Here is a 15,632-nt window from a genome sequence, read left to right as displayed (position 1 = left end):
TTCCCTTCCCTTCCCTGTCAATATTATTGAAAAAGTAAAGTCTGTAAACACAGATATAAAGAGACATGCATCATTTAACTAGAAAGTGAACAACTCCATCTACTTTTTTTTCCTTTGGGTAAACAAATGATCTAGACTCTGAGAACCTTTTTGTTAAAAAAAAAAAAACAAACCAAACAACCAAACAAAACCAAACAAAACACACAAGCAAAGAAACATTAAAAAAACACTAAAAGCCAATCCTCTTTGATATTTACCCTTAACGTTTCCCCTATTTGTCACTTTTAGTGAAAGTGGAAGGGCTCTATTAGCATGCTTGGCTGAAAATGCACTTTTCCCCACCAGTTTWTGTGAGTTATGGTACCTGCTGTGACTGATTCACAGCATCAGCGTGCAGGAAGCTCCGCCGTGCTCAGTGTTATATTCGTAACACACGTCAGTTTTCAGAGGCACTGAGCTGCTCCTAATTTCCACTGGGATTGTTGGACTGCATCGCCTCTACACACCAGCTCTCTGTAAACATCTCTTTTTCATGTATAAAACATCTCCTTTGAATGCTTGCAGTGTCTGATCACAGAACCTGAGCTGTGCTCAGCATTCAGCACTTAGGGAACACGGCTCGACAGATACAATGATGGGCAGAACTGGAACATTTGTGTTTCCAGAGGGAGGTGAGGACAGGAGGTTTCCACCACCCATCCACAGTGGAATCTGGAACAAGCTTTTAGGAAACACGGCACACTGCTATAGATTTGTGTCATGAATGCACTGCAGCTTTTATCTCTTATTGGGGAAAAGCTTATGAAGGACAAAATTTAAGACTAATTAAGAAGGAAAAAATAAYGTTAAAGTAAGATCTTTTGATATTTCACTTCAACAAAAAAACCCAATATATGGTTTTCTCAAAGATTTTCTTTTTAACACAGACTCACAAATATAAGAACTTGACCAATTTTAGCATCGCTTGCTGCAGCTCTGCTAAACTGCTAAAAGCAAGCACGACTCAAGACCAATACAGGGCTGTTGTCTGCTAAAGTAACAAGAAAACCAGAGTACTGCTGCTGCTTCCATGGCAGTAGTGAAAAGGAAGTCTTGTTCGACTCATATCAATGTACRTAAAAAGGCAGCTTGAAGAAGGATTTCATTTGCTCCGTTTCTAAATCAACTTTTTCAGACTATGGTGACATAAATATACAGTGGGTGAGGGTGGGGGAGGTTTGGGTGGGAGAAGGGGAGGATGGAGGAGGACAGGGTTTTATGCCAAGAGCTGAATCATAACCATGTGAGTAATTTTGCTTTTTTTTTTTTTTTTTTTTTTTTTTTTTTTTTAAATTTGTTTTGCTGTGGGTGAAGGAAGAGAGAATATAATAGCATGAATCAGAGCTATCATCAAATATGTGGCACAGACTAAAAATTAATTACAATTACTGCCTTCTTGTAAAAAAATTTCTGCTGTAAGATGCAGCAATTTAGTTGATCGATACAATCCATTTAAAATATTCTCAGGAATTAAAACCTTTCAATTCCTTTCCTCTTCCTTTTAATTTTTTTCTTATTATAACAAGAAAAAAGATAAGCATCTTTGAACAGAATCTTTCTTCATCTGTTAGATGCCCTTTTACTCCAGTGGTAAAAGAACTGCTGCTAATAATGAAAATTAGATATCAGACCACATTTGTCTCTTCAGTCAGGACAAGCTCGAGGATGCTAGTCCATGGAATACACACTTTACYACTTTAGCACAGATGCTTTATTAGGCATTCTAATAAAGACAACTTATTTAGTGAAGAAGCCCAACAGAAAAACATTCAATATCCCTTTGTCTTTTCCTGTCAGAGTGAGATACTGTCAGGGAAAAATGAGTGTTGAACACCGGGTGTTTTACACTTTGGAATAGCCATTTGAGATACTGAGAAAACAGTAAGGGGCTTAGAATATAAAACCACTTTTAAAGAAACCAACATAAATACTTGGAAACAAAGCCATGTACTTCGATTACTAATTAGATAGATAACCAAGGACATGTGTATTTTTGCACTAGTAAGGAACCACTAATTTTGATAACCAAAAAGTCAGTGACTCTTTGCCTCCAAGTTTCTAGTATGGAGAAAATGTTATTTCATTCCCTGTCTGAAAAACACAATAAAGCTACAGCAAGGCATCATTTGGAACCAATTCCTCCCCCTAAACAACTCCAGATCTTTCCCATAGTAATTCCCTTGCACGTGCCCAGTAAAAATCTCAGTATAAAGGACTGGTGTACAGCATGTTCAGGAATTCAGCTGAACCACGAGCCTTAAGGACGCAATTCCCAGACAGACAGAAAACTTCTSTCGAGACCCCTGTGGCTGCTGTGACTTCCCAGTGGTGTGTGGGGGAAGGAAGAAAATAGAAGACAATTCCCTCAGCCAGTCTGGAAGACCCCCCCAACAAAGTTGTTGGCCCAACAACCTCYCTGCTACCCTGTGGAGGCTGTTCCTCCTTTTTTATGAGCATCACTCAGTACTCAAGTTGACCCAAGCCTCTGTCAGGTAGGACAAAAGCCCAGCCAACTTCTCAGTACTTGGTGAGAGACACATTCAACACATCCCATGTGGATTATCACAGCCTTACAGCATCTCATRGACGTGTGAGGGGGAGCAAAATAACTCACAAGACCTCTTTGCAATAAGCCACCAAGGATTACTGGACAACAGCATCCACTGGAATCACTCTGTCAAACACAGCAACTTAAACTGTCCAACAAACCTCGAAAATAACTCAAAACACAGCAACAGAAATTCTCCTGCAAAGAGATCAGTGCCACTGTGGCAATCAGTATTTGGAGATTGCTTGCTGGTGTGGTGGTATAATATGAATGTACCAATTCTTTTCTTTATATCTACAGCCTTAAAAAAGGCCAATTCCTCCTCACTTTCTTCAAGACAAAAATCACTGATGTCCCTTAATTTTACTTGAAAATAAAAGTAAGCTCAAAGTAGAAATAAAATGCAAGTTTCCAGAAGTTAACCAGAGACGATGCTTAATATCTCTTCCTGAAGAACAAACCMACATTTTTACCATAGCTGTGGTCATCTTTATTTATTACACAACAGATTACCACAGGCCATGAGTTTTTGGGCTTTTTCACATTTCTGGTTAAATTATTTCTCAACCACTGAGTAGAAACCAAACTTCTCAGATGTCCCTCCCTCCCTCCTTATTTTGGCATACAATGGCAGGGCTTGGTAGGGACTTTTAAGTGTCCTGTAGATGATATACATCACTTGGTRAAGTTAACTCCCAGCTTTCCATGGCAAACAGCTGCCACTTCTTGCAAGTGTTAGACAAAAAGTTTCAGAAAGGAAAAGAACAATTTCTATGGCAAAAAATCACTGTATTCCAATACTGATCAGAGCAGTAACACCCCCAGCCTCTAAACAGAAAAGCTCTTTCACCTCAGTCCCAGATTTTAATCATGTTCTGAATAATAACATTATTATTTTATGCCATGCAAGTTTTTATATTTTAGCTATGAGGTTTTTAAGCAKTTGCTAGAACATAACTTTGCTGCCAGCTCTTCTCAAGTGTCTCAGTGACAAATTCAAAAGGGAATTAGACTGCTATCTAGTCACTTGGCTACAAAGCCATATTAAAGATAGAGAGTAATTTTTATCCAAGTGCAGAAAATAATATACTTATGCACTTAGCAAAAGCATTATCTAAACACCACAGATTTTGGTGGATGAACTCCTGTAAATTCAATGGCCTTAAATCAGCACACACATTACTGATACTTATTTACTTTAATGGCTTAAGAAATACTCCAGAAAGTAGCCTTTGGAAACTGAATTTTGCTTTCAAAAAAGTCGCACATCCTTCACATTTCCAGAATTGCCGAAACAGTTCAAGAAAAGACGAGAAATTCTATTTAAAAATGCCAACAYTTGCAAATACAATCTGAAGAATGGGATGGGAACATCATCAAAAATKAAGAACAAATACTTCTCCCCAATTACACGTTTTGTTTCTCCAATCTTTTGAAGAAAAACTGTAGGAAARGGGAGTGTGTGGATGTGAGGAAATGGTAGTTGTAGTCAGGAACACAATACACCACTCATAATAAAATAAAGAACTTTTTTCCTTCAAAACTCATAAGCACAAWGTGGCCCTGGGTACAAACGTTTGCTTGCCCTCCAGTGCATATTTTACTCCTGCCCTGTTAAATTTAAAAGGCAGTCCAGGAATATGAGTTTTGGTGAGTTCATAATGGATGCACATGTGAGCTTTTAAATCAGCCTGTGATTCCTGAAACCCATTATTTCAAATTTGCTCCAAAGCATGTTCTGGGAGAGAGAAGTCTTAACACAGACAATTCAGATCTTGCACCTTTCGTAGAGCTAACAGGAGGCATTTGATTTGCATGGATTAGTGAAGTCTCTGCAGGCTGATTCGTGCACCTACAATGGCTTCTGCACCCCAGAACTGCATCCAGAGGAGGGCCACAATACTAATGAACGCAAAATTAATTTCACACCTCCTAAATTACAAGGCAAGCCTAATCAGTGCTAGACTGTAAGCTTCTTGGGGCAGAGACAGCCTTGCCTGTCKCTCTTGCAGAGCATTAATCATGCTGTGGGTGCTCACGGCTAATAAGACGCATGTAAATCTATTCTGATGTGGTTTTTTGCCACTTCAGACTGGAGAAGAGTCACATGCACACAGACATAATCTTACCTCTCCACCTAATGATACACTAATGCTCCTAATTGAAAAAGCAAGTCTTGATAGGAACAGAAAGGCTGCTTTGTTTTTGTTTATGCCACCCAGACAGAGTCTGTGGCTATACAATGCAAATAGTTGGCAAAACCTAAACCGCAAGTATGCAGCAGCACTGTGAGTAATAAAGATAATGTTTGTATTTTGTTTATGAAGAGCCCTAACCAAACACTAAAGTAAGCGTACCGAAACCAAACAACACTCAGATCTCTAGAAAGACTTCTGAGGATCCAAATCATATAATTTAATCACTTTGTTCTTTAACAATCTAAACATCACTTAAAATTTACAAGCAGTAATTCTATGCAAGTTCTCTGAGCTGAAAAATGGGGATGTAGCCAGTTGCCTTTTTTCTATCCCAACCATTAAAGTTCAAACAAATCAAGCTCTATTACTGAGGGAAAAATAAAAAACACCTTACAAAATTCCCTTGCCCCTAAGGTTGAGAAATGCTGTATTGCTCAGCCAACGTGGAATTCCTCCATCTCTGGAGTCATGTGAAAATGTCTCATAGTTACTTCACCATGCTGAATAATCTCCATACAACTTTGACAACACACCTGTACTTCTGTGTGGAGTGCAGGGATTAAAAAAAATTGTATTCCACACTTCTCAAAAAAGAGAGATGCTAAGGTAAGACTCCTTGCTAGAAGATAAAAGACGGAAAGTTGAGGATCCAACTGGTTCCTCCCCACAGGGTGCACCAAAGGCAGCTGGACAGCTGTGCATGACGGTCCCTGAAAGATGTTGAGCAAAACTGCCAACACAAACCTTAACAATCAGAGTCTGGTCGGTACCACCACTCTCTTAAAGCCCTGTGTATGACATAAGTAATGGAAAGAGCCAGCACAATCACCCCTCCAAGGAGCTGCCTAGCTAAATGTGGGGAGCCTGTCTTGGAGTACTCCCAGCAAAACTTCACCTTGAAGTGAGATGCAGAACAAAGTAATAGTCAATCCCCTCCTGCACAGAGCTGACAATTAACTTCCTAACCCATGGTTCTGAGTTTCCACAGGCAGCTCAGACCCCTCTGCAGATGCTGCCAAGGGTTGCCAGGTGAGCCAGACCTGCCCAGCAATCTGGTGCTTGAGCAGGGACAACGCTGACATCGTGTTCTCTGCCTGAACTGCCAGCTCTGGGTACATCACCCCATTTTATACCGTGGCCGCTATGATATGATTGTGGCCAAAAATCTGCCTSGGCAGAACCTTTCCTCCAGCAAAAAAATGACCACAAATGACATCTTCAAGAGCTCCTTCACACACATGTGGAGAAGATCAACAGAAACATTCACTTCCGAACAAAAAGCACTCCAGCAATCCTAAATCTCCTGATCTAARCCAGCTATTTTGTCCTAAGGAAAATCTTCTGGTGATGTGGCTAGGAAAGACTTGGAGAAAGAGCAGAGTTTGACTTTTTCTCATGCCATTCGCTCTGCAATCACCACCGTGTGAGAGGCTGTGTTGGCTGGGTCTTTGCTTAAGGGGTTTCTCAGGGAGAGCCTTGGCAAATACAGCACTGGGAGACAACATCCCTTATCTGATTATCACCCCCACACGCTCAGGGACAATTGTGAAACACTCCTATGGAAATCCTATCACCCTGTAGCTGGGGAGGAAGGACCAGCATGGGATGTGTTTGTGTGGAGGACGGAGCATCAACAGCAGAGCAGCAACTAAAGGAAAAATAAAACCCCAACAAACAACCCAACAAACAAACAAAAAAAAACAAAAAACAAACCCAAACCAACCCAAAAAAAGAGAAAGCTCTGGAAGTAGTTAACAGGTTGACAAGGATGACTTCCCTGCTTCCAAACCCCTAACATTCCCTTTCTCCTATGCACCCATCTCCTTTGTAAAGGGAGCCATGTCACAAGCATTGCTACAATTAAATAGACAAAACAAAGTAATTCTATAAGCCAGTGGGAACKCCACACAATCTTTGCAGCGTTTGTCTGGCCAATATTCCCAAAAGTGGCACCTTGGTAACTCCACACCAAAGCTGTTTAACCTTCCTGTTTGCTCAACAGCCTAAAGATCCCATTCACAGATCTCTGCTGAGAAAATGCATGGAAACAGCTACTAAACCCTTCAACAGCAGACAAAAAGGGACCAGCACATCTTTCCTTCACACCACAGACACCATCAGCTCTGTTGTTGAACATCCCCTGCCTCCAATACCCAAATGGCTCCATTTCACARGGAAAACCCTCCAGTTAAAGCCTTCCCAAAGCCAAAATGCCCCTGCATGTGGAGCASCAGCACACCCAGGGCACGCTGGCTACACATGGCAGAATCTACACACAAGCAAAGGTGGCACATTTAGGCAGACCTGGAGCTCTGCTTGCACCTTCCTGCCTCACAGCAGTCCTCTCGTGACATAGATGCACCAAAGTTTGGCAGGATTATTATACTCCATGCCCAGGAACCTTTAGATTGCCTGCAAGCTCCGAGTGTGCTGCACTTAAGCTCAGGACAGCTAACCACTTAGACGCCTCCACAATTAAATGTTCTCGGAAGCAGGTTAGAATAAAAATACACTGCAACAAACATCTTAAAATATGTCTGCTCAGTCAGGACTGAAAGGTAAGTGATGCTGGTAGATTGAAGTATTCCTGTTCACAGGGTAGCTGAAAAATACCTTATTTATTGCACATTTGCAACATTGTGTCTAGAGATAACCAACCACTCTTACYCCTCCTACACTGAATAGATTGCACAATAACACTCTCAGACAAATACTACTTCACTTTTAGGTATCTTGTTCAAAGTAGGAATGGTTAGGTTATTTTCTCATCTTAACAAACGATGTAAAACCTCCGGACATATGGTAGCATTTGTGTGCTTCTAGGCAAGCAGTGATAACTTTCAAATGTTACTTCCCCTCCTCCTCCTCCACTACATGAAACAAACACACTGGAACCCATTTAAATCCTGGTGACAAACACATTTAAGAGAGACTAATTTCAGTTAAAGTTTCCAAATGTCAGATGTACATGCTCAATAATTACACTAAAAAAATAAAGAGCAGATGAATTCTCATTCTCATCACTGGTTGAAAAAGTGCCTATATATTTCCTATAAGCATTGCACAACTTTATGGGACAATACTTGTGCTTGCACGAGCAAGGAATAAACAAGTGTCAGCTCACAGTTACAGGGACATCTGACAAATATCACTCATAATAACTCAACAGCTATCAGATTAGAGGATTGCTGCTGTCTCATTCAGTTTTTCAGGTATCAGCCCACAAACTGCTTCACTTTTTTAAGTGAGGATCCATAGTTCTAGTTTAAGATCCATAGCAGAGCACAGTTTTAGAATAATGGTTACAAACTGTGCGTGGACTAAGGGTTGGGTTTCTCAGAAGTGGAAAGCCATGAAATCCTTAAATGAAGGTATGGCATCACACAAACCAAGGTACTTTATTAGAGGAAGTCATTTCCAGGAAGGACACAGACCTGTTGGAGCGAGTCCAGAGGATGTCATGAAGATGATTATGAGGATGGAGCACTTCTCCTGAGAGGAAAGGAGGAGAGAATTGGGATTGGTMAGCCTGGAAACATGAAGGCTTTGGGGAGACCTAATTGTGGCCTTCCAGCATCTGAAGGGAGCGAACAAGAAAGATGGAGAGGGACTTTTTACAAGAGCCTGGAGTGACAGAAGAAGGGGGAATGGATTCAAATGGAAAGCAGGGTTAGATCAGATATTAGGAAGAAATTCTTGACTGTGAGGTTGGTGAGGCCCTGGCACAGATTGCCCAGAGAATTGGGGATGCCTTGGAGGTACTCAAAGCCAGGCTGGCTGGGGCCCTGAGCAGCTTCATCTACTGGAAGATGTGCCTGGCCATGGCAGGGGATGTTGGAACTAGATGATCTTTAAAGTCCCTTCCAACCAAAACCTTTCCATCATTCTGTRATTTTAGGACTTTGCCCGCTGTTTTCTTTGGAAAAACAAAGCTGCATTTCCCCAGCAGCTTTTTGCATTTACCAGATTCTTTCCTATTATTGAGGAACACGCACGTCCTCCCCAAAGTGCGTAGCAGAGTCACACTGGAGTGGCTCAGGYGTCCTCTCTGACTGAATGCTTTACTGTCATCCATTATTACTCAAGGCCAGTCACAATATGCATTAACGTTTACAAAGTTGGAATCTATTCAGCCTGTCCACCCAATAGCTGACTAAATGGATGTTACTACTTGAAAAATAAGTCTCACAAAAAGGGAAAACAAAATAACCTGGGTACACAGAGTAGCCCACTCTATGCCTGTATTTTCTCAAATGCAAGCAGTACCAATGTTGAATAAATTGGCAAGTATTTAATCGGCAACAGCTTCTAAGCTTCTTACAGAACAAGAACAGTGAAGACTACACAATTAATATTATTTTGCACTTTCATAAATGAAAACTTTAAATAGGCAAGTATTTTCTACTCGTTAGGGCTATCTTATTATCATTCCTTTAAATTAAAAAAGGTGCTGTGTGCTTCAGGGGGAAACAGGCACCAGTAACAACAAGCTGTTCAGCACTTTTGTGCCAATTACYCACAAGAATACTGAACACAGAACACATCCAGAGCTGCGGCAAGTCAGGATAAAGGGGAAGAAACACGTACTTCACTAACTTTACCAAAATTAAGGAGTGCAAYCCTTACTCCAAAATGTTGCATACAACGCCTTTGCTTCCAGAAAATACAATGTAATTTTGCATGAAACTGATCTTAAACCAATAAAAGCTGCCCCCCTGCACGGCGGCTGGGCGCTGTCGGGTTAATGCGCAGAACCTTTAGGCGCTGCCCAGAATTATCCCTATTTCTGGAGCTCGGCGGGCGGGGTCCCGGGTCTTTACAAGGTGCGGGAGGAAGCGCGGTCGGGACCCCGCAATCCGCCCCCGGCCCCGCACACGCACCCGGAGCCCGCGGGGGGAGCGGGGCTGCGGCTGCTCAGGACATGCCCCATCTGTCCCATCCCGTCCATGGATCCCATCCCGTCCCATCCCGTCCCGGTCAGCGCTCCCCCCGCCGCCGCCTCCGCTCCCTCCCGGCGCGACGCCGCTGGCGATGGGCGGAGGAGGCGCTCGCTGCTCCAGGTCCTTGCCGTGGGTTTGGTGCACGGRCAGGGCTCGCGTTAAAGCCTCTTTCAGAGCAGACGTGAACCAAATAACCCCCAAAAGAACACAGCGGCCACCGCCGCCCCCAGCCAGTAAATCCCCATCCTGACTTGCCGGGCTGAACTCTCCTTCCAGACGGAGAGGTTTTTTTTGGGGGGGGATTCCCCCCACCCCGTTCTCAGGAAACMTTTACATCAGTATCTACAAAGCATTCTTCAGAGATTGATGAGAAGTTCTGAAAAGAGCTTTGTCTTCAATTTTGAAGAATATTCAGCTTTAGCAAATAATGTATGTCCCATATCAGACAACACTTCGCACAACTGCCCACAGAACAAAATGTTCAGTGTAAAAGCTTTAACCCTGTGGCTCGTTTTTCTTCAGAGGAAGAGCAATTTGGTGCGATGATGAACAGGTCAGGCTATGGGCAAGGCTCATTACATCTTCAGAGGTCTCACAACAGTGAAGAATTCATCCTATAGGAGACCTTTTAAATTTAGTGAACCACAGAAAGTAATTTCTTCAATATTCTTTGGAAAAAGACACTGTCTTACACATTTTTCATATGGAGTGGTCAGTAAGAGATCCCATGTAGCCATTGCTCTGAACCAATGGTACAATTTGAGCACATACAGATTAAAATACAATGAAAGCCATAGTCGCCTATTTGCAAGATTTATTGCAACACTTCAGATCTGGCCACTCCTCAGGAGCAAATTTCCTGTAGGTTTAGAGAGAACAAGACTGCATACACTGCCCCAAGGAGCAGCAATATCCACCCAGTAGGGAGTAGTGGGCACTCTTGGAAAAGAACAATGAATTTGTATCACAGATTAAATGTAGAGATTAGTGAATTAAATGTTTTTTATCATGTAGCACACACTTGGGTATTTAATGATTACATAAATGAGGAGAAAACAGTTGGAACAGCAGGTCTTGAGCTTCTATTGTTATGACAGACAAGATGTGCCATCAAAATAGGTCTCTATTTTTAGGGGRAAAAAAATCTAATGAAAACAACATCTTGAGCAGTGGCACTGCGCAGGAGAAACTACATTAACTTGTCATAATATGTTGCTTCTGTTGGTATGACTTTTGATTGAATAACAAAATAAATACACAGTATTACTGAAGTGCTCRGAATACAGCACTTGGGAAGCACCCCTAATGTGGACTTTCTGATTCCTCTTGTTAAGATGCAAATTATTGCCAATCTCAGTTGCAGGTCACTATTTTGGGATTTACCCATGTTCTTGTCCTACAAATGACAAATGATGACACTACTTTTAAAAATGCACACACACAAAAATAAATTCCTCAGAAAAGGTGATTCACTGTAAATCCAGCTATGACRTAAATGAATGGGAAAAAAAMCCCTAAAACCCCCAAAATTTATTAAGATGCCATTTGTTTCATTTAAATTGCAGCCCCTTTTTACTTCTTCATTTCAGTCATATTCTGCTTTCTTTCAAATACTGAGTCCTGATTTGGTTGAAGAACATTGCACATCATCAGCATCACTGACTAACTCTTTTCGTACTTCCTCGTCTTTTGTCATTTTATAATATGGGACATTTATGATGCTTGTTATGGCACCTTCTGTGCTCAGGCTCACAAAAATCYTTCTCAGCAGCTTCCACAGAGTGCAATCTGCTGTCGCTGGTCCAAGTGGTGCACGTGGTGGCAGGGGGGAGGAAAGAAGGCAAAAGCTGCCAGGGACAAATCCCATRCAAGCAGCACCATACACCTGCTCCTTCCATCTCTCTGAGCATCCCCTTTATTCTTAGCATGCTCCAAAAATGCATTTTCAYGTCAAGCACAGCTTCTTGCTTGTGCCTTTCCCTCAGTGAGCTGACTGGATACAGAGTTTGGGGAACTGAGGTTGAGAGCACGCGGTGCAATGACAGCTCTCAAATGAAATGTGTGTTGTGGCAGGACTTTCTCTTCTGAGTAATCATTCATCACAAAGAGTGATTGTCAGAGCTCATGACTCTTTTAGAAGCTTATTACTACTATCAATGCATACAGTAGTAAAGGAATGGGTTTTTTTTCCTCTCAGCTCTTAAGAGGGAAAGCAAAATTGATTTGGAAGTAGCTCAGGTATATTGATATTAAATATTAACATGAAACACTTGATTTAGAAAGCTTTGGKTATTTCTAACATTTTGTTACAGTCCAAAAGATTGTGGAAAGTTCATAAACAGCCTCTCCTAGTGATCCAGTCACGTTAAAAATTATTCTGCTTTTGCAGCAAGGCTAAATCTGGTTTGCTAATTTTAATGACACATCTCAGTAAACAGAAGATTCTTTTTTCATTGTTTCAAAACACTGTCAATTTTCATTGAGGTGGTTGTTTTTTAGCGTGTCTTTGCAGACCATTAATCGCCACTTGCAGTGTATTATACCACAAAACGGGCACCAACACAGAAAACATGCATAAAACCATAGATCATGGAATGGCCTGGGTTGGAAGGGACCTTCAAGACCATATAATTCCAACCCCCTGCCATGGTCAGGGACACCTTCCACTAGACCATCTTTCTCAGAACCTCACCCAGCCATGCCTTGAACACCTCTAGGGATGGGGCAGCCACAGCTTCTCTAGGCAGCYTGTRCCAGGGCCTCACCAMCCTCACAGTAAAGAATTCCTTTCCAATACCTAATCCAAACCTACTCTCTTTTTGTTTGAATCCATTCCCTCTTGTTCTGTCACTACATGCCCTTGTACAAACTCCCTCTCCATCGTATTGGTGAAAACAAGGAAAAGAGAGAAACTAGAGAGAGAGAAATGTTGAACTTGTTGGAACGGCCTCTAACAGTCTCTTTTGTCATTTTCTGAGAGGAGGGAAAAAAAAAAAAAAAAAGCAGAGAAGTGACAGAGTCCAGCCCTCGGTTCCCCAAAGCCAGGGCAGGGGTGTGGTTGGTGCAGTACCATGTCCTGAGACACAGTACTTGGCAGTGCCAAGGCTGAGAGCACAAACCCCCTGCACCACTGCAGAGCCAAACCTGCACAAAAAAACATCAAAAACCCGCTCTGAGCCAACCCCAAAGGCACCAGAAGGATTCTGACAGGCAATAGTAAAATCTCGCAAGGTTATTCAAGCACCAGTACACAAGGCAACCCTTAGGAGGCTCATGGAAACAATATCCGAAAGGTCTAAGCTTCTCAGTTCCACAGGAGTGGAAAATCCCATTCCTGATCTTTGTGCTCATAGCTAGGAAAGAGGGGAGTGAAGAGTTTCGGTTTAGAGCAGCTAAAGTGCTGTCCAACTGCAATGCAAGTGGGACATAGCACTTAACTTGACACCAAAATAGTCATTGCTTAAGCCCTACAGTATAGGGAGATCTTTCTAAATGAGTAACAGCAGGTCTGCCCTCTACCTAGTAATAAAAAGCAAAACAAAAAAAAACATACAAAAAAACCCACTTTCCAAAGTTAATAATGACAATCTATAAGAAAACGTATAGGGAACACTTTGTTATAATAAATATTCCATTAAAATAATGTCATTCAACTTTCTTGAATTTTTTTTTTTTTACATTTGTATACCAATTTTATTTATGAAAGTAAGCATCTCTGTATTAAAGGTGTTAAGAGCTCATGTTCTTGCAAGTTTACTCAGTACAGCTGTTAAAACTCTTAATTCTTCCATTGCTCTTAGGAAAATCAAATGCCGCAGATGTTATCCTTTACAATACCATATACACAATCACTTCCTCATTTGCAGGGCAAGCTATTTATTTTTTCCTACTGATCTTCTAGGCAATCACAATCATTAGGCTTTGCCAGGGTTAAATAAGCATGACCTAAAGTGACCACAAGTTCAGAAGTTATGTGAAAGAGATAGTCTCATGTCAGTAAGTGGAAATCTAGGAACTGCACTTCAAATATTTCAAACAAATCCCACTCTTGAGATGAAAACATATTAAGAACACAAGTGAAAATGCAGAAATACACCTGAAACTAAAGCATTTCCTCTCTCTGAGATATATTTGAACTAGACAGGCTACATTATTAAAGATGCTAGTGGTCACAGATAATCAATAGGTTAAAGCTCATAAATGAAAAAAAAAAAAAAAAGAGTACTCTCTGAGAGTTTTACCCATTCCAGTTGCACATGTCTGACCCCCTCTCACTCCACAGCAAGGCCCCTGTGTGAGGACACGAACTGCCAGGATCCTGCGTGCGCACTGGCAGCATTTCTGYGGCGCGCAGCCCGGACAAGCCCACCTGCCAGGAATTCCCCTAAGGACAACTGCAAGAAGCTTAACGAGATTTGCATCCATTCATAAAAGATCACTTTGCTTAAGGTGAAGCCAATGTGGGATGGTTTGCAGGAACTTGGGGTACTTTCAGGGCTATTGCCTAATTTTCCAGAGYCCCAAGCCTCTGAAATTCCCAGCTCTCATTGGGAAGGGGGGCACCGAACACCAAGTGCCTCGTTTGATCCTCAAGGCAAGCAGAGGAGTCACTTTGGAGTAATCCCTGCTAGCCAGAGYCATTATTGCCTGACACTGTTTCACTTCAAGCTTTCCTCACCTCATGAAACCTCTCCCCCTCCCATCCTATAAAAAGGAAAAAACGAATCTTGAAAACCTTCAGTGGAGAACMACTGCCAAGGATTATTTGAAACTGAAGAGCGCCCTCCACGCCATCATCTGGTGCAAAAGCCAACTTCCAGCCTTTATCCCTTGCTGCAAATCCACTGCATCCCTCAGCCTCTCTGATGCTTCCCAKGCTTCTCACCATCATCCTCCCAGACTGCCACTCCCACCTGGCTGTTTCCTCAGGCTTGTACATGATAAAAATCCACCGGAGTCAACACAAACAGCTCTCCACCCATCCCACTCCCCCAATTCAAGGGTCTTCCCCAGATCAAACCTCAGGACAACTGAGCATCTCAGAACCAGCTGTTGCTATAAGACAAACCAACATCCCAGCTTATCACAAGCAAAGTCTTTTTAACAACGAGAAAAAGAGAAACATCATGAAATTGAACAAAAACTGCAAAGTCACGCATCTTTATTCCTCTTATGTATAGCACCAGCCTCTTCAGGAAAAAAACACGTCTCAAATAGCTTCCATTTGCATACTGCAAATTAGTGGACTGRAGAAATGTTACCAGCAAAACATGGAAATTTGTGTAACAGGTTTTCAAAATAAAGTTTTCAACCCTAGATCACGAGGAGTGTTTCGGAGCTGCAGGTGGGAGCCAGGAGCACTCATCTGTCTTTTTCATCTCAAAAAACCCTGAACACATCTTTATTCAGGAGTCATTCAGCATTTCAGAGTATCTGAGCTCCTCAAGGAAAGAAAAACAACGGTAAGGAAGAACACTTTGCGTAGTTTTGTTTAAAAAGAAGGGAATGTAGCACAATAGCCAGGCATAAAACCAGCTCAACTCCACTTTTATCTGTCACACTCACCAGGTATTTTATTTTGTACCCTTTCATCTACAGTAAGTGCACTTACTGATGGTTTTCAGTCTGTTTTCTTGTTAAGACACTATATCACAGGAATTAAGGAGTCAGAGCCCTTTGAAGCACCCTCAGCACATAAGAAGACTCATTCACCAGRTTAGACACCATGAAAGAAAAGATGCATGAAACCAAGAGTACTTGCACAATCCTCCTCCCCAATCATCTGTTTCCACCCATGCTTTAGGTTATGGTCAGCAGAGTTTTAATTGCTTCAGCTGTGTGCATCTTTGGGGTTTTTTTGAGACATATTTTACTACCAACACGTACAAAGGCAGCCACCCAAGGCTG

The sequence above is a fragment of the Malurus melanocephalus genome, unplaced genomic scaffold (assembly GCF_030028575.1).
Source record: "Malurus melanocephalus ecotype Western Australia unplaced genomic scaffold, MMel_1.1 scaffold_348, whole genome shotgun sequence".
Classification (NCBI taxonomy): domain Eukaryota; kingdom Metazoa; phylum Chordata; class Aves; order Passeriformes; family Maluridae; genus Malurus; species Malurus melanocephalus.
This window is presented reverse-complemented; position numbering follows the sequence as displayed.